This window comes from Hemiscyllium ocellatum, chromosome 8, assembly GCF_020745735.1.
Source record: "Hemiscyllium ocellatum isolate sHemOce1 chromosome 8, sHemOce1.pat.X.cur, whole genome shotgun sequence".
NCBI classification, from domain to species: Eukaryota; Metazoa; Chordata; class Chondrichthyes; order Orectolobiformes; family Hemiscylliidae; genus Hemiscyllium; species Hemiscyllium ocellatum.
In genome coordinates, this window is record NC_083408.1 from 44,449,412 (window position 1) to 44,474,031 (window position 24,620).

Consider the following 24,620-nt stretch of genomic DNA (forward strand, 5'->3'; position numbering starts at 1 on the left):
CATGACACTCTCATTCCGTCGTTTCTGAGGCAGCCTGTGACCTTTCCGGGGCCACCTGGGGCGGGGAATTGACGCCGATTTCTGGTTACTTTCTGGCGCCCTGTCGCCTTTCACCACCGAAGGTGAGTCGCCCGGCAACAGGCATTGGCAGACAGCGAGATAGTTTCAAAGAAGTGTGGAGGGAGGCTGACTCCAGTTCCAGGGTGGTGGTGGGGGGTGTTGGTGGTGTGAGGCGGTAAGGAGGATTTGCTTTGCTTCAGGGTCCCGCAGCACGGACTGCAACAACAGTGAAGTGTTCTGATTTCCAAAGCCGCTGATCTCATCCGATCCGGCCCCTCCTCCTTTCTCCCTCTGCCGCCCCGGGATCGCGTTGCAAAATAAAACATTCCTGGCGTAGCTCAGGCTTCACCTTTGTCCCCTCCCCCCCCCCCCACCGAGAGCGCGCGATCGCGAGCAACCAGCCGTGGACCGGCTCGCGCGCGCTCCCCCTCGACCCAACGCCGCGCGACAAAGCCATTCCCTCTGTCTTCCGAATGGGGGGGGGGGAAGCGGGAGACGCTGATTTCGCGCACGCGCACGCACACGCACGGTCGCGGCTCGAGCGCGCCCGGGCAGGCGGAGAGTCCGTTTAACCCCCAAAAAGAATACAGCGCTCGCGGCCGGAGGCAGTTAGAATCCTCCATTCGAGGTGAAGGGAGGGGGGTGTTTAATAACCAACTCCCCCCCCCCCCCCCATACACAGTAAAGAGGGTCCGATCCTCAGCCCCTTTCGCCCCTCACAGCCGAGTTGTCTGCGTTCAGACGCCGGCACGGAGCAGAAGCTCGGCTCTCCTTCGCTATCAACAGGTTAGTGGGCATCAACTGCCAGAAGAAGCTCTCGGCTCTTTTCAATTCCCCCTCCCGGCGCAAGTTTGTCTCGAGAGGAGCCTTTCACTCGCCTCGGGACTCAGGCCTAGTCCGGCAAGGAGGTGAGAGTCGGGTTGGGAAGGAGAAGAAAGGGCAGAGGCGGCCGGGTGAGAGTCGGGGCTGGGGGAAAGTTACTGGGAAATGTTTTAGCATCAGGTCGAGTCCACGTACCCTCCTGCCGGCCGTGTCGAAAGAACTTGTCAGAGGGAGGGGAGGGGAGGGGAGGGGAAGAAAAGAAACGGGAGGCTGTCTTCGCTCCGTGTTACTGGGTGTGTTGGATTCTCCTTTCATTTGTCACCGCCCGAGTACTTCGCATTTAATTCACATCCCCACCCGACAAAGAAAGGAAACCAATTCCTGGCTGTGGTCTGTGCGCACTTTTTATCAGTTACGTTCGTCCCTGTGAAATTTACTGTTTCTAAACAATTATAGACCAGCTGCAGCTTGGTTTCGAGCCGTATTGTTGCACGGTGGGATCGTCGGAATATCCTGGGTGTTTGCTCTTGTTGTGGAGATGGCCAGGAGTGTTGCTGCTGGATGCTGCGGAGACTGAAAAATAATTTAACAGCAGCCGATTTCTGCACGAGTTAAAGTGCAATGATTCCACGGAGATGTTTCCAATTCCAAAACTCCGATTAAGTTGGGTACCGGGGGGGGCGGGTGCTTTCAAAATGATGGTGGGTTGGATACGGAATAGAGACTTTATTGGAAGGAGGAAGGGCATCCTTGCATTGCTTAAGTTTTAGAGGTGAAATGAAACTCAGAAAGGACGCCGCTCATAGTAGTTTAAGATTCAAAGTACCATCGAGAGCTAAGCCAAATAAGAAAAAGCAACAGGGACTAGGAGAAAATAAGAGAATAGGTCGGCTGCCAGCGTTAAAGGTCTTTTATGAGTACCATAAACAGTGAAAGGATGATCAAAGGAAGGATTTGGCAATTGGGGACCAGAAAGATCAATTTCAGCAGGCAGAGGGCATGGCTAAAGTATCTGTTTGTTCAAAAAGAGAATATGTAACGATGAAGGGGGAGTCTAGTAACTTTAGTCAAAATATATAAAAAGATCTATTTAAAAGTAAGCAGTTCTCAAAAAAGAACAGTTGCATAATCCAGATGGGATGCCTCCTAAATTATTGATTGAGATATAGGTGGAAATTGCAGGTGCTGTGGCACACTCCTAGAGGATTTAGCATATTGTTTAAGGTAGGATAAACCTACAATTATGGCCTAATTAGATTAACATCAAAAGAAGCTTTTTAACAACAATAATCTGGACAAAATTAATTGATGTTTGGATAAATATGGAGTAATAATTTGAAGTGTGGGCTTGTTGAAGGCAGATTATGTTTGACTTATTTGTCATGTTCTTTAAGAGACTGTGTGTTGTGATGATTAATGATTGTGTGTGTGTTAAGAAGTTTTTAACAAAGTACCTTATAACTAAATTTAGGAGAATTTGGCATAATGGATATAAACTTGGCGAAGTGAAGAAAGTAAATGATAGTGGTGAATGGCGTAAAAGCAAAGCTGGAAATACTCTGCCAATCCTGCAGTATCTTTGCAGAGAGAAAAAACTATTAATGTTTCATGTCACTGACTTTTCCTCAGTAAAGGTAAATGGCTGTACACATTAGAATCACTGATTTTTGCTATTGATTGACCTAGATTTCGTATAGCAGATGTAATTTTTCAGGCTTGTGTGTTGCACAGAGCTTGGAAATGTATTAAATAATGAGGTTAATAACAAGATGTCAAGATGACATAAAGTGACTGAAATGGTTGATGACTTTTTTAATTAAAGGAGTTTTAAAATGATACATTTTAGGAGGAATGAGGAGAGGTCAGATGAACTAAAATGTGCACATTTTAAAGGCAATGTAGGAACATAAATTGTCGAGGGTTGCAGGACAAGATGTGACGGCTTTATTAAAGGTGAGTTGTGATCTGGAATGTTCTCTGAAGCGATAATGAAAGCAGAATTGTAACATTCAAAAATTGGATAAATAGTTGAAGGAAATTAATTGCAAGGCGTGAGAGATTAATTGAACAGTTAGACCAAGGAGCTGTCACTGACCTGATTCAATCATTATGTAATCTGTGGTCTGTGAACAGCTTTTGAGTGAATTTAATTAGTGCTTAGCTTTTCCTAAGTATATAAATTACAGTTTGAATAAGAGAAACATATCTTAGAATTAATTTTTAGTGGAGTTTCTTCAAAGTTTAAAATGTAAATAATTTTTGGCATTTGTGTCGATAAATACAGTGCAACTCATTTGTAATTATTTCTACTTTTTTGTGAAATTTATTTTGTGGCATTTGTCCTAACAATGCAATTTTGTCTGTAGTTACAACCAGTTCCTAACAGTCATATTGTAAGAGTTGAGACAATGGTGATGAGCTGGCATTGCCAGCAAAAAAATGCTCATTATGGAACTTCAGCTGAAGTTGTACAGTAGCAGTTAATTGGAACTGTTTGTTTTTTTCTGGATCATGTGCTATTGTTTAATTAGCTATTTGGATGACTATATTTATTTAATTGTGACTGTTGTAGTAATGTTCTATTAGACATGTGGTAATCCAGGGCCTGAATTTAAGATCAAGTTTTGAGCTATGGAAAATGGTTGAGTGGAATCACTACTACGTTCTTCATTCTGTGATCATGGGGCATGATAATGATTCCCTTTGAGCATGAAATTATTCGAATTCAGTCTCTGAAATAATTATCTATAATCACATGTTAATTTCATGAATGAACTGAGATTCCTTCATTTAATTAAACTTTACTGGAGGGTATGTTCTTTAAAAAAATCATAATGTGAGAATTTTGAAATCATAATGGCTGAGAATTTCTGTCGGACGTTTAGAAAGACATTTCTGACATGACCTGAGAATTATGTGTACATGAGTGAATTGAGAAATTTAACATGTACTAGTGAATTCTCCTGTAACTTCAACATCAATAGCGATTTTTCTCCGTATATCTGAGGGTTGGTTGACTCAGATAGCCAGCATATGATGCAGAATAACACAGATGGCACACATTCAATCTCAATGCCTTCTGTCATCATTCATTGAGACCGTCCCTCCTTGTCTTGCCCCATAATTGAAGAGCGGTACTCATAGTTATATAATTAATAACCCTTCTAATGGAGGTAGATGCAAATGGTTCATTGTGGACTATGGCTAATCTTGTTACTTAGGTATTATGAGAATCTCAAGATGGTGAAGCTAGATTGGTTGAATTATGCAACTAGAGTTGTGACTGTAATGGGAGAGCCCTATCCATTCATCACTTCGAGACATGACAGATTGATAACACCAAAACTCTCAGCATACAGTATTTAAGTTTTTTTGTGAGCAGTGCAATGTTTTCAGATCATAAGGAGTCAATTTTCTGTCAAGTTTGTAGAACTAACTGCACATATATACATTTTGTAATGCACTTTGACATTTCTCATAGCATTGATACTTCAAAATCAATCCAACAACTTGTGTTTACATGCCACCAAAATGAAGTACTTTGAAGGGTTGTCATTGTTGTAATGTAGGAAATCATTAGAGTCCCGATAATGTGGAATAAGCCATTTGGCCCATCAAGTCCATGCCCACCCCTCCTACCTGAACTCTGTAATCTTGTATTTCCCATGGCCAATCCACTAAGCCTTGACACTATAGGAAGTTTAACATGGCCAATCCACTTAACCATGGAAATATAACATCTGATTTTTAAGGTTCCACAAAAAAAACAATAAAATCCAATGATGTGTTGCAGGTTTCATTGAGAGATAAATGTAGATTGCAACTCGAAGAGCTTTGCAATTTTTCTTCTATTCGTGTTTATGTATATTTATATCCACTTGAAAGGGTAAAGGCCATCAATTTGACATTGCATCTATAATTTGGCACATCAACAGTAACGCATTGCCTCAGAAATATGCTAAAGTGTTAGTGCTGCTCCATGGCTGACAACTGACTTTAGCTTATTTGTTTCTTAAATAAAAAGCTCTTGGTGAAAGAACATGTTCGTACAGTTGTGATGTTTACAGCAGAGTCAGCAACTTGATTGTGAATGCTGAATTTCAAGTAATTTTGTAGGGTACATTTTCTGTGTTTAATTAGAATGAATTCACTTTATATTTCAATGGAAATTATTTCCCCTTCTTTGTATTACAATGCTTGTTCTGCATCCTGATTATCATTTCATAGATGTTGTGCTAGTTATTCTATTGATTTTTTTTAGTTTGTATTTAAATCATCAAGGAGGTATAGAGATACTTGCCTTTTAGGCAAGGCATTGAATGCAAGAAGGAAGCTTCGATGAACCTATATAAGACATTAGTTAGACCACAGCTGGAAGATTGTATGGAGGTCTGGTTGCCATCCTATAGGAAGGATGTAATTGAACTAGAGAGGGTGCAGAAAAGATTCACCAAGATGTTGTCTGCGTACAGGTGTTTCAGTTTTGAGACCGGGATTATTTTCCTGAGGGGGGGACCTGGTTGGGGTGTACAAAGTTATGAGGGGTGTAAATAGCTCGATAGGAAAAAAACCTTTTTCCCTTCGTAGAGAGATCAGAAAATGAGGGTGTAGCTTTTAAGTAAAGGACATGATTGGGAGGTGCCAGTGTTGGACTGACGTTACTAGTGAGAGACATGCACGCACACTCTCATATACACCCCTCCGTAGGCGTGCACACGCAAGTTTGTGGGTTGAATTCGTACTTGCAGAATTACATTTTCATTTTGCTCAAAACTACTTTAATCTATGTAAGATTCTGTAAATTCCTTTTTTAGATTAGAATCAGGCTGAACATTGGGACACAGCCTCACACAGGGTACCTAATACCTTCAATGCATTATCTGGGCCAACATGGCACCTGTTATTAAAGTTCACCTGAGAATGTAACTTTAAGAAAGTTTTGGAATTTACATATGAAAGAACTGAAACCAGCATGCCCAATCAGGTGGTTGTGGAATACTACAACTGCCTAATGAAGGAGCAGCGCTCCAAAAGCTAGTGTTTCCAAATAAACCTGTTGGACTGTAAGCTGGTGTTGTGATTTTTAACTTTTGGATTACATGATGGCTACAAGGCTAAGGGCCAAGTACTGGAAAACTGGAATAGAGTAGATAGTTGTTTGATACCTGATGAGAGCATAATACCACAAAGAGTCTCCTTCTTTGTGTATATTCTATTAATATTTAAAAGCTTTCAGCACAGTGGTACTTTATTTCTAGGATTTCTACTGATAGTTATTCTTTCAACAAAGATTTTAATAGAATTAAAACCTCATGCTATGAAAAGCCACATAAGACATTCCATGTGCAAAAGCAGTCCAATGATTGTATTAGAAATTGTCAATTTTGCTTTGTGACTTGTTTATATTCTTAGAATTTGCAACTCTGGTAGAAAGTTGTTTTTTTCCTTCCCTGATTTGAAAAGACGGGTTTATATTTGATGAGTGCCATTGAAGTCTGCCTGTTGTAATTTCAGTATCTATCATTGACTAAAGCAGCTTTCTCACCCAGAAGTCTTGTTCATGATTCAAGTTTCATAGACTAATGAGCAGTTATCATGTTGCTATGTTCGAGTCGTGACATATCCAATGGAGTTAGATTGTGTAGAAAGCTGATAGATTTAGATTGTTATCATCACTTCTTATATACAGCATGCGTGGTCTTTAAACCTACAGTATCACTCATCAATCAGCTGTTCGTCTACCACCTTATTTATAGCCTAGTCCTTTTTTTTAGAAGTCCTGTCTGAAATATTGAGGTTATCCAGAAAGGGTACAAAACAAATTTCTAAGTATAGGATGATTTGAGTTATGAGGAAACTTTGGCTGATTGGAAATGGTCAAGAGCCACTTTTTCAGGATCTTCTCCCACAATTGCTATTGAGGACATGATTTATGTGATGAGTCCCATTTTAGAGCAGCATCTCTGTTATGTAACCATCTTGCCAATCTGTCCAGCAATGAAGGAAATGGTTTGATACAAAAGAGTGTAACAATCTGCTACCGTATTGAGGCGCAGTACTCTGATTCAGATTTGTAGTTCAGTCGTGGATCAAGCTTTTTTCCAAAAACAACCTCTGTACCCATTTGCAACATTAGAAGAGCAAGGCAACAAAAGTCAGCTAAGCAGTGAGCGAGTGCCAATTGTCCTGTGTCTCAGTGGAACAATTTTTTTTTCTACCATGAACTGGATTGTGTAAAGGAAGCCTGAAAAGTATGAAGGAAATATCACTGAAGGTTGTAGAAAGGATTATACATGCATGAAAGGCTGTTATTGTAATAAATTTAAGGTTTTCCTTAAAGGATGTGCAAAAATAGTAATAAAAAGTGTTCCATACCTCCCATGGCTGTCAAATGTCTGAAGGTTATCATATGTGTTTCCAAGTTTCAGAAAATTTCGCCTTTTTGTTTCCATTAACCTGATAGCGTTTCTGAAAATGATTTAAACCTAGGTTAAAAATCACACAACACCAGGTTATAGTCCAACAGGTTTATTTGGAAGCACTACCTTTCGAGGCGCTACCTCTTCATCAGGTTGACAATCACCTGATGAAGAGGCAGTGCCTCGAAAGGTTGTGCTTCCAAGTAGACCTGCTGGACTATATCCTGGTGTTGTGTGATTTTTAACTTTTTCCATCCCAGTCCAACACTGGCACCTCCATATCATGATTTAAACACATGGAGTCTACATTTTTACCAGAGAGTAGCTTCTGCAGTTTGAGTTCTATAAAATAATTGTCCCGTCAGTTTTCCATTCTTAACCAATTGTCATCTCAATCACCACTCCCATGCTGTCCTTTCTCTGCCATCTTCCTCAATCCCTGTTAATCCAATTCCATCTCTCAAGGAAACTATTCTTCACAGAAACAATCTCTCATCCCCCTGTAATTTTGTTACACTCACCACCAACTGTTGGGAGCCAAACATATATCACACATTCCAGTCCTCTTACACCATGTGCTGCTGTGTGCTTGGCACCGCTGACCAAATAAATCCATCAACAGATCTGCTACTTAAACCAAAACAGTCCAGATAGATGCAAACTTTATAGTATTATAACAAATGCAATTAATGAGACAACCACCTTGTTTTTACCTACAAATTTTGTTAGTTTTCAGAGCTATGCTTAATTCACAGTTGATGCTTCTGTCTGTCTACTGAAACACTATTGCATTCCATTTTGCATCTGACGTGACAGCAACAGTAAACTATAAATGAAAATGGAAAATAAAGATAATGATTCACCAACATACCCTATTTCTGAAATATCCCTGGCTTTTAACATTAGAATCTTATCCATTTACATTGTTCGCAACAATTCCAAAAGCAACTGGGCTTACTCTAACTCTCACTGGTTGTTTGCTTCTTGGGTTTGGTTTGTTCTAATGTTACAAGGAAGCAGGACATCATTTGTCAGGATATTGTTCCTGAAGTAACTCTTCATTTATATGACTGAGCTGCTGCCGGTTACAACACTACAGCATTCCTTTTAATGTTAAAGGAGCATGACTCTATCTCTGGAAAGTGGGATGGTCATCTTGTTGAAATTTCTGTGCACAAAGTATATAAGGTATGTAACAGGATTCTGGAATTCCTTTAATAAAAGGCACCAAACCACCTTCTGCAAATAATTTATTGGTGTTATTCCTGGATGCACAGGTGTGGTTGTGGTACAGGCCTAATAATTCAAATTCTTCCACAGCAAATTGTGAAAATTAAATATGGCAACTTGTAGACAAATACCTGGAAAATAAAATTATACCTTTTGTTATGTCTTAAATATTAAACTAGTTTGCCGATGTACTTCAGGAAAGAGGATTTGACACCTTTTATCTTCTGTGATGTGATGCCAAGTATATACTACTAATTGGGTGTATTGTGGCAGAGTAGTAGTGTCCCTACCTCTGAGCCAGAAGGTCTAGGATTAAGTTCCCCCCCCCACTCCCCGTGGCATGTCATAACATGTCTTAAGTTGATTTAGAAATATCAAGGTGATATTTATGCAGGACTATTGTGGTGCAGTGCTAGTGTCCCTGCCTCTGGGCTAAGAGGCACAGGTCCAAGTTCTGCCTGCTCCAAAGTTGTGTAGTAATGTCTATGAACAGATTGGTTAGATAATGAAATATACTATTAATTTGACCATTAATGCCTTTGTGTCCCTCTGCTATCATCTCAAGATAAATAGGAATAGGTGAGCAAAAAGGATGGCTTTGCCTTTGTTTCCCATGCCCCACAAATAAATATATATTTACAAATGAATTGACCCAGAGCTTTGTCAGGAGTACTTCTGACCAGACTCAGTTTTTTTTCATGTAAAATTTGAGAAGTTTGGAATATTACAAATGCCTTTAGCGGATCAGAGATGTTGTAAGTGGCTTTGAAGTTCACATGATGTCATGGAGATGTGCATCTCAGATTAAATTACTAAGAATGTGGAGTAGGTCGTCTTGAAATAGAAATGTATGACAGCTAATTCGCATCCAGAACATGAGGTTTCTTTTATTATTTTAATTTATTTTAGCAATAAATTGAGAAGCAGATCTCTATGATCTTTCAAAATAGGAACAGGTGACTTGGAAAGTTACGATTAAGTGAAACTAAAATTTAAAGGGAAGGAAGGGTTGAAAGTGGACTTTCTACAAATGTAGACTTGTAAATGTATTTTTATTTGTCTAGGAGCCATTTCACTGTGGGTAACATCTGATGGATACTCATGCATAGGTTGTTACTTAGTCCAAAATAGTTCATAAATGTGACTAAAGTCCTCAGCCAGAGATGATGATGCTTGTGAAGTTCTCAGGCTTACCATATTTTCTAATCAACCTTTTTCAGAAGTATTCTTTCACACCCCTGGAACAGGTGGGTCTTGAACTTGAGCCTCCCGGTGTAGAAGTACATTGCACCATTGAGAGTTGTATGAATTTGGGCTATTCTAAGTTATTGATATTATTTAAATTATTAGTTTGGTAATGAAATAATTTGACTTTGTGGATTGAGTACAGAATGAGTTAGACAAGTTAACTTTTTTAAATTTTAGCTAATTGAAAGTTAATTGCAAATTGACTGAGGAATACAAGCTTTTGTGGACAACAAAAATGGGCAATGTAGACAAATACTGAATAAGTGGGATTGGGACGTTTTTGAATTACATGCTCAACTCTACTCATTGTTTGAAACAATGATTATCAGGCAAATTGGAGTTATTTAAATGTATTGGACAGGCAAGTAAAGGAAATAAACTTGCAAAGTGACAAGAAAGACCAGTGGCATAGCATTGAGCTAGATTGACAAAGAGCTGGCATCGGCTCAGTGGACCCAGTGGTCGCCGCCTCTGCCACTATGTCTCTGCAGCTGTGGTATTGGACTTAATAAGGTCAGGCATTATGTAGAAAGTTGGGAAAGCGCATTTAAACCCTGATGGTAATCTTGTAAATTTAAATAGGTTCCAGACATGGTATGGCAGTATTAAATTGAAAATCCGAGCCTGGCCAATGAATACTGGGAACAGAGTTATTTAATCTTTGCAGCAGTAAAATATTTTAGCAGAAGGAATTTTAACTTATCTTGAAATAATGAATTAGATGATGGCAAAGCCAATGAGTCCATTATTATTTAATGTAAGTAGAAGTGGTGAGAAAAGTGGTTTAAAAATACAGAAAATTGCAATCACCGTTGATAGTGAGAATTCAGCTGTAATAATGATCTTTCGACCATTTTTGGTAAAGTACTGGTTGAACTGTGCAAAAGTTTCAGAAAAACAAAAGGTACAGTTAATAGTATGTCACCTGTGGAGTTTACATCTCTTGCACTATTTGGTGGTCCCTGTGACTTTGCAATGTGACAAGTTCCCAGGCAAATCTCTGCCTATAATTTGCACTAGTCATGAAATTCATTTTTCATACTATTTTTCCTATTATGTGAGTATCTTTCAAAAAATGTCCCAAATGATGTAAAGTAATATTTTTGTAAGTTGTTTACTGGCTTCATTTTGGGGTACATTTATGACCACATTCTCAGGTTTCTGTTGCATATCGATGTGAAATGGATCTAGACTTTTGGAAGTTAGATCCCAGTTGGTTCTAAAGCATCCTAAAGCAAAAAGGTGCATAACTATGCTCGGAAGGAATTTGGGTTTACACACAATGTACTTCAATATTTGTTCAAAGATGCACCTACTTGCCCTTTTTAAAATAGTCTCTCCTGTCCTTTTAGTCCTAAGTTGGAGATTAGACATTTGGATGGGCATTTACAGAAATGATGCATCTCTGGTTAAAATGTGACCAGGACATCAGGCAGTTGGTAGAATAATTCCAATACGTGTAGCAATCCAGAGTCTGAGACTAGTTTAACTGTAGCCTGATCTTTACCGATGGCCTTTGCATGATGCCACTCATTTCTTGCAAGTTATCTGGTTAGACCAACAACTATCAGTTTTATAAATTCTGACCTCGTACACAGAAAATAATTTCCCAGTGTTATTTGTCTATGCTCTTACATTCATCTTGTTCTCCCCATACACATACTGGTAACAGAGCAAGAATATATGCTTAGAGTCAAAGAGTATGGTGCTGGAAAAGCACAGCAGATCAGGCAGTATTCAGTGAGCAGGAGAGTCAACGTTTTGGGCATAAGCTTTTCATCAAGAATGTGGAGGGGAAAGGGGCTGAGAGATAAATGGGGTGGGGCTGGGGGGGGGGAAGATAGGTGGGAAGGCAATACGTGGATGCAGGTGGGAGCTAATTATAGTTGGTGGAGCGGAGAGGTGAGAAGGAAGATGGACAGGTCAAAAGGGTGGTGCCAAGCTGAATGAAAAATGCCTCCTCTTCCACCTTGGGACCCTCCAACCACACAGCATCAATATTGACTTCACCAGTTTCCAAATCTCCCCTCCCCCACACCTCATCCCACATCCAACCCTCATACAGAACAACCTTGGTTATCCAAACATCAATTATCTGAGCAAGATCTCAAGGTTCCATAAATGCATCCTTTATGATCAGATCGGTTATTCGAACAAAATACTCACCGCCCATCTCATTCGGATAATCGAAGTTGTTCTGTACTCTGTACTGCCCTTCATCTTTCTTCCCATCTGTCTGCTGCACCGTCCCACTGACCTATTGCAATTATCTCCCACCTGCATCCACTTGTCGCCTCCCACCTACCTTTGCCCCTGCCCCAGTCCCATCACCCCATTGATCTCTCAGCCCTCTTCTCCACATTCCTGACAAAGGGTTTATGCCGAAAATGTCAACATTCCTGCACCTCAGATGTTGCCTGACTTGCTGTGCTTTTCAGGTGCCACACTTTTCAACTGACTCTCCAGTACCTACAGTCCTCAATTTCTCTAAGGATATATGCTTGTAAAGTCAGTCCTGATATAAAGCAGTAGTTCCATTCTTGTGCTATCGCGTGTTATAAGAAAATCTCTCAATAGCTGCATCGTTTAAATTAATGAGGCCAGAATCAGGTTATAGCCAATAGAGGTAAGGAAAGTTAGCATTTGATTTAGCCATAGCTTCATGAGAATCTGATGGCCTCTTCCTTGTTTCATAGATGATCTTAGGCTTTCTCAGTTTCTCACAACCCCTTTTAACCTAACCAAATAATTCTGATCTGAAAAGTTTAAACTAAACTCCTTATGCTGAGATGCCTCTTTCTTAGTTAAACTCCTACTTTTTTTGGAAATAACATTTCACTCACCTAGCTTCAGCCAAGACTCTGTAAACTGTCTAGCAGAAACCCAAAAGATTTAATTTCAAGTTATGGGGTTTACCCCTGTCTGAAAAAAAAATTCCAGAATCTGTGACTGAAAGTCTGTTGTGCTACTCTGTTCACTTGTAAACCTTCACAATGTAAATGAAACTCCATTGATCTTCAGGAAAACTCTCTGATACTGAGTTTTAAGCAAAATCATCTTGGCTACATAAATACTTATGATAATCATTAAACCCCCTCAGACTCACTGAAGTCAACATATCACTAGTTAAAAATCCAAACTCTAAATAAATGAAATAAATATACATAAATCCCACATTTAATATCACAAGCAATAGTAGTTCCTTGATTGGTTTTGATGTAGTGCCTTTTGCATACTCCATTATTCTTGTGCAATAAAAATATGCAAGTAGAAGGGCTCAATCTTGGGACACTCCTTGTTGTTCATTTGGATTGTTCCAATTTGTCACGTGAAAATTTCCAGAAGGCATTTGCCAAAGATCACATATGAAGCTTGTGCAAAGTAGGAGCTCATGCTGGTTTGGGTAATACATTAGCCTGGATAGAAGACTGGCTGGCAGAAAACAGAATATGCAAAATCGGTCGTTTTTCCCTTTTTGTCAGGCTGTGACATGTACAGTCCTGTAGGGGTCTGTGCTGGGGTTTCAGATTTGTGCAATTTACATCAAATTTTGTGCTACCTGCAAATTTAGCAACTGTTTTTGCTGCCCTTATCTACATCATTGATGTGACAACTTGGGTTAGGAAGGTGGAAAGCCTCGCTAATTTTTAAATATAAATGCAGCTGCCAATTTTTGATCAACAAATTCCCACAAACAGCAAGTAAGCGCAACTGTGTATTTTTTTTTGCCTTGATCGACAGTACTAGGAATAACTCCATTGTCCTCAGTGTCATGGGATCCTAAACATCCACTCGGGCAGATGAAGCCTCGTTTAACATCTCATCTGAAAGATGGCACCTCTGTGACAGTTCTATCTCATAGTTCACCAAAGTGTGTGTGAGCTCTAGAGAGAGACTTGAGCATGGATCCTTGACATTCAGCGGTTGGTGTGCTAGTAACTGAGCCGGAGCTAACATGATTGACACGAATTCCAAAAAAGAATTCATCAAATACTTCAGTTGCTTCCACAATGTAGTGATTCTATGATTAGCTTAAAGTTAGTGAGAAGTCAGTCATATTGCCAATTTATTATGTTTATTTTGATTAATATCTTAAATGCCTTTTTGTCAAGGCAGTCTGTCAATCCTCGCGAATGATTGCTTTACAATTGAAGGTATTTAATTATTCACACTTGGAAGTTTAATGATTATCACAACCTTTTATAAGGATTGTCTTTGTCTTAATCCAGTGTTGTTAAAGTCCTAGTGATCAGAGGTTCAATTGTGAAAGATAATTTTGAGATTTCAGGTATCATCTGATTTTAAAAATAGATTAGGGTGGAACTTTCTGCTGATGAGTTCATACAATCCAACCTGTTGAATCATAATTTGTAGAGATGATATGACACTTAAAAGCATATCAACCTGTTTGTGAATGTTAATAATCTTAATGATGGTTCAGAATGGAAATTTGAATTTTCAGTTTTTCTTATGTAGCAATATTTGACGTGGCCACATGTTTGTTGAAACCAAACTGCAGTTATTATACTTGATGTACTCTTTTTGATGTCAAAATTATTGCTTGTAATGTGAAGCATGCAGCATTATGTCATGTGAAGAAGGAGATCTCTTTGTGAGGACAAAGCTTGCACAATAAATAGTTCATTTTTACAAGATTACATTTTTTTCTGTTGTTAAAGGAAAATATAAAATAATTATGCTTCATTCTCCAAGATTAATCATCTTTACCCTGCAAGTGCAACAGAAGTAGGATGATCCCTTTTGTTATCCTTGAATTACTGTTGTTCCTATGATTGTAGCACTCCCAACTTGTCACTTGTTTATCCCAAACTTGCAAATGGGTCCCCACAGTGTGGGAACTGAAGTAAAAAATTCTTGTCAGTTTATGGCCATTTACTTAGGTGGTGGTGTGTTGGCTGAAATAGTAAGAGTTGAATATATAATCTGGGCTGATCCTTCAGGCCACTACTGAGGGACTACTTCATTGTTTAGAAGATGATCTTCTGCATGAGATACCAAATGAAGACCATATCTGATTGTTCAGACACAATTAAAATTCCTTTGCACTCTTCTGCAGAAGATCAAGAAGCCCTTCTGCTATTCTGAACAACCCTCATCCCCTTAATCAACACCACAAACCAATTAATTGCCCATTAATCTTATTGATTGTGATCAAATTGTTCATTATATTTTTCAAAGCAATAATGACCAGGTTTGAAAAGTGAAATGCTTTGTGAAAACCTGAGGCTGTAAGAAAAAGTTAAATGAAAGTGTTTATGTAAGGGTTTACTGTGTTACATCTCCTCTATCCAAAATTTCTCCCCTCATTCTGTTGTGTTGAAATGGTTGAAGGGCCAAGAGGATTGTCCCTTTTAGTTACAGATTAGGGATTGTGGCTGGAACTTCTTGGTTTTCATGACTTATACTACTGGAAAAGCTTCCTACCTTCATACATCAGAGAGAACCGTAACCCACAAGTGCACATACAATTTGTCAAATGTTGATGCCCTGTAGTATGACAACTGATTACATTTTTAAAAAAAAATAGAGCTACCGTTTGTAGCCTTGAAACACATTTTAGCTCCAAGAATTTGGACAGGCAATATTTCAGTTTTGACATTAGATTTTCCACATTATACTTGGATTTCCCACTTCCATTAAGTTTTTTTTGTGCTTAATTATTTTAGAATGTGTACAGTAGTGATGCGCTCACAAGTTGTTCATCCCCAGTAGAAATAAATATTTTGACAACCAAGGGGTTTGTTGGGCTATTCCAAAGAGCATTACACTGCAGTCATGTTCGTGAATAGAGTCAGAGTAGGAGGTTCTATTTCCTAAAAGACTGTCATTTGGATTTGGATAATTGGGCTGTTTTCAGAGTAATTTTTCTGATGTAAGCCAGAAGTTCACCTGCTTTATTGAATTTGGCTAACAACTTGACATGGGATTTGAACATGATTACTGGTCCATAGACATCATACCTGATTCCTGTATCACGAGCATTATCTTTAAAGATGTAAACATGCCAAAATTGTTCTCTGTTTTAATGTTGTTACTTTTAATGCTTAGTTTCTTACTATAAAGCTGATTCATATCTTTTCTACAGAATAGCACTGAAAGTAGCAAGTATATTGTTTGTACATGTCATACTTTTGATCTAAGCAGTCAATTTCAAAGTCAAACTTTGAGTTTTTTTTGCCAAAAAAAAAGTATGCATAATAAGTGTATCGAACTCCATATGAGCCATCTAAAATCTGTAAATTTATACTTGCTTAGCCTGGTAAGATCTCTGAAAAACTGAATTAAATTTTCACAGGCACTTGTTTGATATTGAATGTCTGCCCCAATTATTCCATTGTGTATGGAAGGAACCTTGCACTGTAAAGATTATATAAACCATATAAAAAGGATGAAAATGATGTCACAAAGATAGGAATGTATACTGTAAAGAGGGACATACAAAGTTTGCAGATGAATATAGCGGGCAGTTTCTAAACTGTATTTTGTAAGCAAAGAACAATTGGATGCAGAGACTGAAGAGTCCCAATGCACGAGTCACAAATGTTGATACATAGGTACAGAAAGAAATTAAGACAAATCAAATGCTATTCTTTGTGATGAGAGGAATTGAATATAAAGGTAAGAATTCAGTTATACGGGTTATTAGTGTGACCGTATCTATCGTTTTGGTCTTACCATTTAAGGAAAGATATAATTGTGTTGGAAACAATTCGGAGCAGGGTTACTACATTGATATGTAGAATGAGCAGGTTGTCTTGAGAGAAGGTTGGACAGACTGGACTTCTTTTCACTGGAGTTTAACTGATAAGTGAAGTTCCTGAATGATTTTGACAAGATAGATGTGAAAAGGATGTTCCCTCAGAATTAGGGGGAATATTTTAAAAATTAGGGATCTTCCTTTAGGAAAGAAATGAGGACTTTTTTTCCCCTGAGCGTTGTGCAACATTGGCACTCTGCCTCAGAGAAAGGTGAAGGCAAGATAATTTAAATTTTTGTTTGCAGCGGAGATAATTCTCTTGCGTAACAAGAATCTCAAGTCGTCAGGGAAGATGTGAATGTGGAATTTGAAGTGAAACAGATCAGCTATGATCTTTATAAATGGCAGAGGAGGCTTGATAGGCTGAATGGTTACTATTGCACCAAGCTCATATGCTAACAATGGACTGTGTTTTACTACTGCCACGATATGCCATGAATATTGACCTGACTTTACGCAAGTACAAATATTGCCTTTTATTTCATTTTTAAATGCTTTTTGGGAGGGAATGAAACACTAACCTTGCTCAAAAATGTAACTTAACTCACCTTCCACCATATGCCATGTGGACCTTAAGGAGTAGGCTATTGGAGGAAAATATGTTAACTTCCAAATAACTTCAGTGTCAAGAATTCCAAAATTTCAAAACGTTTAGAATTTGTCATACTAATTAATTTCCATTCAGTGGGGAGTGACGTTTAAGAAGAAAAATTAACTAACCACACCAATGTATCTGTAATGTGGAAGAAACATCAGTTATCCAAACAAGATCTTAAGGTCATGATGCATGGATAAGCTGTTATCTGAACATCCGATTATCCGATCATTCTATTATCCGAACAAAATGCTCCCCGCCTGTGTCATTCGGATAATCGGAGTTGCTGTGCATACTGATTTATACATTATCACTATATAAGCAGCCATTGTTAATAATAACATGGAAAAATTGGAACCAGTATTTTTTGTTTTAGCTTTTTTTATTTTTGTTCTCCCCTATTAATTGAGAAAGGAACAATATTAATCATTGCAGATAGTTCCTCGAATAAAGGTAATTGAAATTATAAGTTCAAGACTTAGTACTTCAGTTATGTAGAAACTCTTGAGGACTGATTTTTTTTTAAAATGAAATCTCCTGTTGGGATGTGTCTGGAAGTTTAAGTTAGAGGCAGACTTAATTATCAGGTCTTTGCCTGAATGCCATTGGTCTGCTCTTGGCTGTTTTCAACCGTATGAAACAGCTGGCTTTTTGGGAATAATGAAGTGTCTATCTGTCCGTTCGTCTTTACTGAAGGCCAATAAAGTTGATTGGGGTGTGCAGTTGGTGTAGATGAGTGGGGAATTGAAAGACTGAGGAGTTGGTGACGCTGGCTTATCTTTTGGCTGCACTTTTTCTCTTCATAATTTTGCAGGCTTTGCTTGATAGTATGCCAGCAGCAAGCACTCAACTCAGGAGTGAGTCAAAATTCTTTTGAGGTCTTGTATCATGGCAGCCTAGCTTATATTTATTAGTGCGATTCCAGATAGAGTCTGATGGCACTCTCAACCAGTACTGTTTAAATAGCAAACAGGGACAGAAATAAATTTGTCGTTCTAACTACTTGGTTCCTTTTCTGTGATCAGGCAAAGTTACAATTGCTTAGTTGTTTTGGATGATTGATTTGAAGTGAGCCATAAATTGTCAGTAGATTATAGTTGACCTAACCTCTTCAGGAATGTTTTTCAACATGGTCCTATATGTAACTGAATACAGCCTGTGTGTCTTGCTAATTTATACAAACAAGGGCTTGTGTTTTTTTTCACTTTGCCTATTAGTTAAGGATTGTTTTCTTTGAATTGAAGGGAAGATCCAGGGACTTGTTTTTTTTTCCTCTCTAACATTATAAGGCAAGGACCATTTTTGTGCTTTTCTTAAGAATAAAGGTGGAAAGTATAAGCACTGTGTTCCTGACTCAATATAGGTGATGTATTTACACAACATGGAATGTACATACTATACATTCTTATGTGAATACTGCTGAGGTCAGTAGAATGACATTCTGTCTGCATCATCATGTGATGCAACTTGTCAGAACTCATGCATTGTTGACATTGCTCACACTTATTTTTGAGGTGATAGTAAGTTTTTTTTAATATAAACAATCCTCTGCTAATGGTTCTGAACAGGTTAATGTCCATTCAACATTGGGGTCACATAATCTATTGATGATACACATCTTCCAAGGGTGAAGATTAAGTATTCTATTCCAGGCTTGTGGGCAGAGAAAATGTATCTGTACCAACTCCCTAAGGACCTAGAAATTATACCTGACCTGACCATGTTAAGGTTGGGGACCAAGTGTAGTATGTCAAAGTTTGCAGATGGCAGTAAGATAAATTCAAATTGTGCAGAGGACATTGAAAGTATGCAGAGGGATATAAATAGTTTGTGCATTGGCAAGGATCTGGCAGGTGAAGTACAATGTTGGTAAATGGAAGGTTATCCATTTTGGTAGGAATAACAGCAAATTGGACTATTACTTTAATGATGAAAAATTGTACCATGCTGCTGTGCACTGGGATCTGGGAGTCCTTATGCATGAATCATAAAAAGTTAGTTTGCAGGTGCAGCATGTAGTTAAGGCAAATGGAAGATTGTCCTACATCACTAGTGGGATGGACTTTAAAAACAGGGGTGTTATACTACAACTGTATAGGGTGCTGGTGAGGTCACACCTGGAGTACTGTGTTAAGTTTTGGTCTCCTTACCTGAGAAAGGATGTACTCACACTGGAGGGAGTGCAGGAGAGGTTCACTAGACTAATTCTGGTGTTGAGAGGGTTAGCTTATGAGGAGAGATTGAATAGACTGGAAATATCTGCATTGGAATTTAGAAGAACAGGGAGATATCTTATGGAAACCTGTAAAATTATGAAAGGAATAGATGAGATAGAAGCAGGGAGGTTGTTTCCACTGGCAGATGAAACTAGAACTAGGGGGCTTAGCGTCAAAATAAGGAGGAATAAATTTAGGACGCAGTTGAGGAGAACTCCGCCACCCAAAGGGTTGCAAATCTGTGGAATTCCATGCCCAGTGAAGTGGTTAAGGCTACCTCATTAAATGTTTTTAAGGCTAGGGTAGATATTTTAACAGTAAAGGAATTAGGGATTATGGTGAGCAAGTGAGTAAGTGGAGCTTAGGCCATGCCAGATGACCTATGTCTTATGTTCTCATGTAAATCTATATGTACTTAGCTATCTTTTCTAAGCAGATATGTACTAAGCCTTCTCATCTTGGAACTGTGTGCGACTGCAGACGAGGCATTCTCCACCATTAATTATTAGGCAGCCCCAATGCAAAGCACAGGCAGTGGAGGATTGGTAGTAGTGAACTACCTTGAACAACCCTTACCCAGTACCATGTACTCGTAGAATGTCTAGAGACTGGGATCTGGAATTGGTAATATGAAAGAGAAATAAAGAAACAGGATGGTTTGCATTTAGAAACCAAAACATAGTGTGGACCAAAACATGCATCCTGTTGTAAAATGAAAAGGTAGGGAGAGTAAGCTTGAAAGCTCAAATTCTTTTAAAGGAGATTTCTGCACCCTTAGGCCAGTGAAATTAGAGTCAGGATAGAAGTGTCAGAGAAGTTCAAATTCTGCCAGTTTCTTTTCCCTTCCCAAATTGTTAGTGACATCCTAGAGACTATTGCATTGCTGAAGGAATAAGATTCCTTTATAGATCAGTTTGGAGACCCTCTGACACAGTTGATTGCATTCTTGCCTCTGAGTCAGAAGCTCTGGGTTTGAATCCCACACCAGAGAAGGTATACACATCACAGCCAAACATGTTGATTATCAACTGCAAATTCCAACGCACCTCCGATGATAGGTGGTAATAGCAGGATAAAATGCTGATCCAGCATGTGATTGAACAACATTTTTGGAATATTGTGTGCAATTCTGGTCTCCTTTTGTAGGAAGGATGTTGTGAAACCTGAAAGGGTTCAGAAAAGACTCTCAAAGATGTTGCCAGAATTGAAGGGTTTGAGCTATAGGGAGAGGCTGAATAGGCTGGGGCTGTTTTCCCTGGAGCATCAGAGGCTGAGGGGTGGCCTTCTAGAAGTTTATGAAATCATAAGCATGTAAAGGGTAAATAGACAAGGTCTTGTCTGTTGGACTGGGGAGTCTAGAACTAGAGGGCATAAGTTTAGGGTGAGAAGGGAAAGATTTAAAGGGATCTAAGGGGCAACTTTTTCAGAGGGTGGTGAGTTTATGGAATGGGCTGCTAAAGAATGGTGGAGGCTTGTACAATTACAACATTATAAAAGGCATCTGGATGGCTATATGAATAGGAAGGGTTTAGAGGGATATGGGCCAAATGCTGGCAAATGAGACTAGATTAATTTAGGACATCTGGTCAGCATGGACGAGAAGGATCTGTTTCCGTGCTGTACATCTCAATGACTGTATAAAAGGTTTGGACCCTTCACTGTCATTATCTATGGATCCAGATTAACTGGAGCAGTGCAGAAAGCCTGAGATGGGGAGAATCTAACACCTGTCCATTTATTTCCTCATCATCCAATGCCCCAAATACACCACCTGGGTAGAGTAGCGTTTCACCTGCACTTCATTCAATATAGTCTACTGTATTTACTTCTCACAGTGTGGTCTTCTCTACATTGGGGATACTAAGTGCAGACTGGGTGACCACTTTGCAGAACACGTACATTCTGTTTGCAAAAATGACTGAGTTTTCAGTTTCCTGCCACCCAACACACTACCGTATACCCTTACCAGTGGGCAAGCTGGAAGAGCAGAACCTCATTTTCTGATTGGGAATTCTGCAGCCTTCATGACTTAATAATAGAGTTCAACATTTTTAGGTCTTGAGATGCCTTCAGCTATGTCCTTACTCCAGCCCCACACACCAGGCCTTGTTATCACATGGGTTGCTACACACACAACCCATTGTCAAGTGTTAATAGACTCACTTATTGTTATTTATTCTCCCTAGCTAACTCCCAACCCACTTCTTTGTCCAAGTGTTTTTCTTTTTTCTCTTTGGGCTCTATCCCACCTATTGTTTACCTCCTCCTTCCCTTCCCCCACCCCCCAATCCATCCATCCATCTATCCATCTTCTGCACAAATGTCAACCTTTTCCTCTCTGCCATCAGTGCTGAAGATGGGTCACTGGACCCTAAACATAATCCTGCTTTCTTTCAATTGATACTGCCAGACACACTGACTTTTCCCAGCAGTTTCTGTTTTTGAAATAAGTTTTCACAATGAAAAAAAAGAATGTTCTGTACTACTTATTTATGAAGATTTCTGCATTTACATTTCACCCACCAATGTGACCCTGCAACATTCTGCAATCGGTAATATGGCCAAGTTTTGCTTTTCATCTTCTCTTTTTTTCCTATTGAAATCAACTCAATTAACATTGGACCAGCAAACCTGTATCCTCTGTGATCTATGTAGCTTTACTCTTTGCTAAATTATGTTGAACCTCCAGGACAACCTAAAGTGAATATAATTTATAATATTGATGGTTTTAACATTCGATTTCAATTGTTATGAAATCCACTGATTGACATTTTACTTAATTAATTTAGTTTCAGTTTTAATGTTTTTTTTCTGTTGCACCATGACAGCTTATCCTAACTATTTTTCAGTTGTTTCATGTTTGTAGTGAGTCTACAATCATGCCTGTTGCTAAATTACTAAGTACTAGATATCTTGAAGGAACAAGATCAGTTAGTGGTCCTGAACTTAGAAAAAATACGTAAAGCATATGAGTAGGTCCAGGCTGTTAATACCTTCAAGTCTGCTGTACACTTTGTGGTACATGGCTTATCCTCTATTTTAATCCCATATTCCTACTCTCACCATTACTTCTTGACAACTTTGGTATCAGATTCTTTTCTGCTTCCTTAAAGGTATTCGGTCATTTGACCTCCACACCCTTTATGTGGTGGAGAATTCCACGCATTCTTTACCCTCTAAGTGAAGAAATTTCTCCTCCCCTCAATCCTTAATGGCCTGCCCTGTATCCTAGGACCATGGCCCTTATTCTAATCCCCTCAGCTCGGGAAAAAAATTGTCCCTGCATCTAGTCTCTCCAGTTCTGTCCAGATGTTATACATTTTCAGTTAGAACCCCTCTCATTCATTCTTCTAAACTTGACTTGAAATAACTGTTGGAGCAAACACATGTAATTTAAATGTTCAAGATGTTGATCTACAAATTGGAGAACTTTAAGTTTTCAATTATTTTAATATATTTTTGTGGCATGCTTCTATAAAGCTTTGCAATTGATTTAGACATCAGTGTTGAGTATGAGGTTGCTAGTAAAAGAACAGATTTAAATGCCAATGAGATATATGCCTCTGTTCTCTGCAGTTGTTAACATTCCAATAAAGAGTGGCGTCATGAGTTTCCATTGCTTTTTAAAGATGCTTGTTTGTAAATGGCACGGGCAAATCTGCACTTATTGAAATTCTCTAGTTGCCCTTTAGAAAAGTGGAGATGGGCCTCAGTCCATTGCTTCTATGTGATGATAAATTGCTCCTAAAATAGTGTTAGGGATTTCAAAATGTTGACCTCTTGACAATGGTGATATAAGTTGTCATTGGGGTTGTATGTCATTAAGGTGCATGAGGACTAATGGAATTTCCAAGCCCTTCATTCTTAGAGTCAGATCTTGCAGGGAAGAGAGATATTCTTAATACGTTAATACAGTATATATTGTAGATTTTGTATGCCGAGTCTGTAATTGCAATCTATGCCATCCAAAATTGCATTTATCTGTCTGATAATATTTCTGGATCATAGGAATATATAGAAATACACTGAATTATAACTGTTACCTCTAACATTTTTAGACAAGTTAGACATGTAAGAACAAAATTAAGGAACTGTGAATGCTGGAAATCTGAAAGAAAAACAAATAGCTAGAAAAGTTCAACAGATTTCCAGCAATTTCTGTTATCATTGTGTATGCCATATAAGAGATGTTTTGGATGAAGTTGTACGGTGTTTTTTTTTAAAGATATCAGTTTGCCTTTAACATTTTTTATTATTGATTTATATAATGGCTTTTGTTAGGTTGTTGTATCTTTTATAGCGATGTCAACACGGCTGGGGGAATTGAAGGGCATAAAATATTTTGCTACCCATTTAATGTTAGCAAGCTAAATGAAGTATCTCTTTTTTTAGGCAAGAATCCAACTTATTCTATAACTGTACAACTTATTTAGTCAGGATAGCGTTAAATGTACCAGGATCTCTTTTGTTAAAGATCTTCACCAGTCCTGTAATGCAGTATAATTCAATTGTTTGGCAAGTATCCTTTTGTAAAAGGCAACTTTGTCTTTCTGAGCTGCTGTTCCAATTAGTTTTCCTCTTTGTAGGAAATTGTTGTAAACAGTTGGTTGAATCATGCATTCTTCCCATTGATATTATTTTCTTTCATTTTTAAATAGAGTTTAAGCTATTTCTTTCTCTGAATGGGTTGCCTTGATAACTTTGTTTAGTGTAACGAAAAGAATGAACTTGAAGGAGGAGAAAAGAGAGTTTTTAAACCCAAGTATGCTTCTTCTGCAGTAATAGTTTATTTTACAGATTGGGAAGAGTAAGACCGTTGAGGCATTTGAAAACAGATGAGCATTTTAAAATAAAGTTGTTGCTTTATTGGGAGCCAGTTTAGCTCAACAAGCACATGAGTAATATGCCAGTGAGGGTTTAGTATGAATTGAGATACCCACAGAAGATCTTCTTGAACTCTACTTCTTACTTTGTTCCTACTTGAGCTTCAAATGTGCAGATGCCAAACTTGGAACTTTGATTAGTTGGAATACAAAGACCAAAAGTAGATTCCATTACAGATCCAAATGGATGAATTTTGATTAGTTTATATTTCCAGTTTGTAATTGGAACTGTTTTTACATAGGTTATACATTAGTTTAATACAGAGTTCAGGGATTTGAGTTCAGAGTTTTATATCAAGGAGATATCTAGACCCTAACTTTTACCTTATTCACAGGCAAGTGTAAAGTGGTGAGTTCTAGATGTGATTC

At 38.5% G+C, this 24,620-nt stretch overlaps 1 protein-coding gene across 6 annotated transcripts in view; it reads left to right on the plus strand.

The window, feature by feature from the left end:
• The first annotated feature begins 605 nt into the window (after positions 1–605).
• Positions 606–24,620, plus strand: part of pals1a (protein associated with LIN7 1, MAGUK p55 family member a) — a 113,400-nt gene continuing 89,385 nt past the window's right edge. For 4 of the 6 annotated variants that reach the window (XM_060828879.1, XM_060828887.1, XM_060828886.1 and 1 more), the window contains exon 1: positions 606–968. The gene's annotated coding sequence lies outside the window, so the exon portion shown is untranslated. The remainder of the gene's footprint in view (positions 969–24,620) is intronic. The other 2 variants (XM_060828880.1, XM_060828883.1) reach the window with 1 other exon arrangement.